The sequence below is a fragment of the Crocodylus porosus genome, unplaced genomic scaffold (genome assembly GCF_001723895.1).
Source record: "Crocodylus porosus isolate Cpor-Errol unplaced genomic scaffold, CroPor_comp1, whole genome shotgun sequence".
NCBI classification, from domain to species: domain Eukaryota; kingdom Metazoa; phylum Chordata; order Crocodylia; family Crocodylidae; genus Crocodylus; species Crocodylus porosus.
The window spans coordinates 17,080,204-17,085,699 of record NW_017728924.1 but is presented as its reverse complement, the minus strand read 5'-3'; positions in this window follow the sequence as shown (position 1 = coordinate 17,085,699).

The following is a 5,496-nucleotide window of genomic DNA, read 5'->3' as shown; positions in this document are numbered from 1 at the left end:
TTTATCCCTTTAAACTTTTTAAGGTTTGTCCCGGGATAAGGGACGTGGAGGTATGAATGACTGCACTTTGTCCTGGGACAACTGCAATGTCTGTTTGCAGTCTGAAAGACAACACTTACGAAAAGCCGGTTACATGTTGGGTGAAAACTGAAAGTTCAAACAAGGATTCCATTTAAGTAAATCAGTTCAAAAACTAATTTAAGTTAAATAACAAGTTCAACTTTTCTATATCAACTAGGTAAGGTATTCATTTAACCTGTGGATGAAAATTAATCTTTCAGAGAGATGAGGGGGAGATATTTCAGATCAGAAGAACAGATTTGCATGTACTATTGAACAAAGTTCCATTATTGCTGAATGTTCACGCTGAACAAGTTTGTCCTTTCAGACTTTGTATTTGAATAGTAAAGGCCAAGATTTTGCCCTCTGTTACACTCATTGCAACTCTACTGACTTAATACTGCATGCTGCAAAACTACACTGCATACTGCATGAGGTTACAGTGGCCCTTTCCCTGGAGAAGCATGAAGAGAAAGACACCCCCAATACAAGTTCAGAGAGAGGGGTTTGGCCACTTTACTTGGAACAGCCTCTGCAGTAGGGGGAGTTGGGAGAGGCTCTGGGTCCTGCATTCATGTGTCTATAAGGAACTATGCTTATATGTGGTCTTCACAACAGCCATCTCAAACCTCTCCTCAAAGACACTTCAGTTTGTAGAAGCTGTATCAGACAATAGGGATAAGACTGGCAGTGACATTCACCCAGGCCCATGTGTTCTGCCCATCCCCATGCCTATACAGTACTTCTGGGAAACACTGCCATGGAATGACTGGAATCTGACAACAAAGGAACTGCTGCCCCCTTCTACACATGGACCAAATACAGACTGTCAAAAAGTCCGAGGCTGAATTGATTCAGTCTCTGCAGGTTAGTCTAAGCTGCAAATACTGAACCAACTAGCAAATGAACGGACATTCACTTTTGATTTAGTAAATGCAGCCACATGCCTGCAGTGGCTCAAGCCAGAAGCTGGAGGTGCAAGAGCACAGCTCTCTGCCACATAGGGCTGTGTGTTTGCTTCCTCTTTCTGATGCCCCTGAGGTATCTGGGATTTATAGTCCCAACTCACATCAGCAGGATTCTGCAGGGTTGGTCATCATTTCCTTTTCCTGCTTTCAGGTGTTTCTGGGATTTGAAAACCACAGTGACAGCCAGCACTAAGTAAGCAAGGCAGGGCAGCTCCCTACTTGGGGGAATGGAAGTTTAACCCCCCACCCCTCCACACCCAGACCCCAGCAAAGGTTTGCCTGGGTGGGGCAGTAAGCCAGCCAGTGAGCCAGCCCTCGCTGCTCTGGCTAGGGAGCAGGGGGGGTGGGGCCAGCCCTGCTCTCCGGAGCAGACAGCACAGCTTAACCCAGGGATGCAAAATGCTGGGGACTCTGATTTAACTTGAACTGGGAAGGGGTCTGGGACAGAAGTTTCATAAACCAGTTTGACCTAAATCAGTTAAGTCTAATACTATGTTCAGCCAGGTTTATCTTAAGCCAATTTCAGCCATTTTGAAACTGGTTTATGTGCACTGAACTTTTGTTCTGTTACAGGTTTAAACCAGTTTCTGATCACTTAAACCAGTTTATATGTAACTTCTATCCCTAGCCAAGGGGACCTACTTCCACTGGCTTTGATTCTCCTTCACACATGGTGGCAGATGGAAGTCTGGAGTCCATAAGCCAGTGATTCCTAACCAGGCTGCTACTGCATCCTGGGGTGCCCTAACTCCTTTAATGGGTGCCATGGGATGCCACAGAGTATAAAAACTGTTACGTGTGCATGATTCATAAGATAAACCCAGAACTTTCAAAAAATAATCCATAGCATCACAAACGTTGTGACCCTCGATGACCTGAGCTCTCGTAACAGAAGTACTACTCTCTATTACTTTTCCGTGGTCAACTGGCACTTTCTTGAATCTAATAATGTTGAGAATCACTGCCATAAACACAGACAGATTCTTCCTTCGTTTACAGACATACCACTACACTGACAGCAGAAGAGGACTGCCAAAGGGTGAGAAGAGCAAAAGGTTTCAGGGTTATAATGGAGGGCAAACTGTTGGCAGAATTGCAAAAGGTTGCAAATTATTCTGCACCACACTATTAAACTGAACTAACAGAATTGCTCAAGTGTCACTGAGGGTGCAATTGCTCAACGTGAAAAGCCTGAAATGAGGCACGCTTATTCAACCACACAAGCAGCATATTTGTCAGCATAATCCAATATCCCCTGGCAGTGGACTTCAGTAAATTGTCGTCCTGACCTGTACCATTTTCTCCCTTCAAAAGATGAATTGTTCCATTAGGCTCAACCTCCAAAAGGTTATTTGATTTTGATTCAGCCATCAAAAGGTTCCCTTCTTCCCTCTCACAGTAGATTTGCAGCCTGTTGACACATCCAGCATGGGCTTTTATTCCTTTGACTTTGCTAAGAAGTTCCTTAGATAATTTCTTCCTGCTCCAGGTTTTCTATAATCTTTCGCATTGTAGATAACAATATTGATTTTAAATGAAATCAAAGCATGTCTGCTGCACAATGAGCACATTGTCCTTGCGGTGCCATACTGTGTATAGTCTAAGGCTTGCTGCTTGCCAACCATGGAAAAAATCTTCTAGTTCAATTCTCTAGGTTCATTAAAGGGACATGGTCAATTAGCTTAGGGGGAACACAGTTTGCCCTTAAATCACAAAGGCCATTCTGGAGCAGGTAGATCAGCGAGTTTCTTGTGGCATTTCTGACACAGGTGGTGTGGGACAAAGGAAGGGGAAGCCAAGAAAGAGGGAGTCAGTCCTCAAAGCCAGCAGGTCTCCCCCCAGATCCAGGGAAACCCTGAGGAATTTGTGAAGGGGAGGGCCGTTTTTTGTGCCTAGGCCCTGGTCAATGTGATTTCTTGACAGCTACCTTCTGCTGGAGCCCCTGAAATTATGGGGTGGCACATCAGAAAGAAGGAAAGTGGGCTGTTGGTGTGCTGACTGTGAGACACTATTAACTTTGCCACAAAAACTTCATAAGGTTGGAGCTGAGATAAAGCTGGGCTATAATGACTGTATCCTGTTCTCTTCTCAAAAATGCATCCTGAAACTCTCACTGTGGAGCAATAAAAAGCAATGTCTCGGAGGTAGCACCCTCCCATTTCCACCTTGAAAACTCTGGCCCTTTTATAGACAAGGTCCAACATAGTCAATAACCTGATGGGGGATATAAATTGGATTTGAAATATAATCTTAATTTTAAAATATTCACTGCTGACAGAACAACAAAGACATTATTATTATTAACAAAATAAACTATAATGGCCATCAATTGTCATTGCTTATCTACTGCCATAGCTTACATAGAATGATTAACTGCAAACCTGACTCCTGGGCTGCACTGCGTTATCCACAACAGTGGAGCATGAACAAGGAAGTAAATAAACTGGGGCTAGAATAACTCAGGAACACACAGACGGAGGGAGGCTAATGCAAAGGAAGCAGAAGAACTGTTGGAGAAATTATGGCATTTCTTTTTCCCCAAGAGACCATGAATAGCTTGTCCCTGAATAGTATCCCTGCTCCCAGGTCCCATTCCTGACTGCAAAGGGCTTGACAGCACATCACAAAATGAGCTTTTCCTCTGAATGAAAATTCAAATGTCTGGGCTCTTACTACAATCAAGAATTCCTTATCGTAGATCAAATGCAAAGGTATAACAATAACGTTTCTGTCTAGTGACATGGCCTTTGGACTTAGCAACATTATGAAGGCATACAGGGCCTTGTTTAAATCCCAGTGAAGTTCATGGCCTTATAGGGAGCTGGAGCTGACCTAACCTGTACTTTTCTTGTAGGCTAAAGTCTTCTTCCTTAAACACATTGTCACACTGAGGTGTATTTATAGCAGGCTGTCAAAGCCTGCAATGCGAGTCCCTGATTATATAATCATGATGGTGTATTTCTGTCACTCAGTCAAAAGCACCTTAAATAATAACACTAGACAATTACACCACACTTTTAGTTGGTACAACCCACAGCACACTAATGTTCGCTGACAGCAGTGATGCTCAACCCGTTTCCCCCAGTGGGCTGGATAGGTAGTGGCCAGTCGGTCTGCAGGCTGGATCCCACTGGTGGTCCCCACCCGAGTCAAGGCAGGCACACTGGGCACCATCTGGCAGCATAAAGGGGAACAGGGGGCAGCCTGGCCCCATGCAGGGAAGGAGGTATGGCCCAACCCAGTCCCAAGGTGGTAGGGAGGGAAGGGGGCCTGGCTCTAGCCCTGCTCCAGCCACAGGGGGACGGTGTGACCCAGCCCTGATCCAACCGCCCAGGGCTTAGGGTTTGGGAATCTGGCACAGGGAATAGTGGCTGTATTAATGGCCACTCTACCACTACATTTCCCAACCTGTGGCGAACCCGGCAGGCCAGATGGGATGGGTCTGGGGGCTGCAGGCCAGAGGCTGAGCATCCCTGATGTAAAGGGAAGCCGACCTGCCCAGAGGTTAATGCACCAGACAACTGGCACAAAGCAAAACACGGACAGGAAGGAACGGCACTCTGGAGTGCTTCATCATTGCACTGCGTTGTCCCAAAGTGCACTTGTCGAGCAACCTGCCAGGGCAACAAGTGGCACAACCGCCTGACCCTTTCTTTCTGGTGTGCAGACACAAGCCCCTGCTGCTGACCATAGCTTCACATACCCACCCGTGTGTGCTGTTCAACTTCTCCTACCTGGGCAGGCTGCCTCATCAGCTTTGAACATCAAACCCTAAAACCACCTTTGTAGCACCCAGGTTTGAGGCTCCTACAAGACGGCCCTTGGCACAAGGCAAGTCCCACGGTCCACCACCCTGCACAGACGCCCCATGGAGCAAAATGGGGCCGCATACATCAGCCTGGTACAGCCGAGCAGGCCAGCGGGTCCCTCGACAGCGCATTTATGAGCTCTTATTTCTGCCTTCACACACACTTTCTTTTTCTTCGTCCCTCGTCCCAGCTGCCTTTCATTCTTCCCCCGCACCCATGTCAGACCCATCTTAACATATCTCCATTTAACTCCTTAATTTTGTGTCAGGCCAAATCAGCCAAATCAGTTCCAAATTTCACGGAGTGAGCAGAGCTCAGTCATTCAGTCCGTGTGGCGTTACCACTGGCAAGTATCCTACCGCCCAGGCTTCAGCCACTCCCAAATCCATGGCAATTATCCTCCGTGCAAGCCCCAGGACTGGATGTCTTGGGGCTCAGGTGCCCCAAGGCGTGCTTGCCCTTAGCCAAAAGGCTGAAGGAGCAAGCTAGGGAGAACCCCCCCGTCCCCATAAAACCAGCTGTGTCGCCGAGATGCCCCATAAAACCAAGCGTGCAGCCGGGAAGGCCGCGGCAGACTGGCAGCGCACCGGGCAAGTCTCCACGCCCAGCTGCACGCAGACTCGTGGCCGAAGTTCTCTCTTTCGTGAGACCAACTGGAT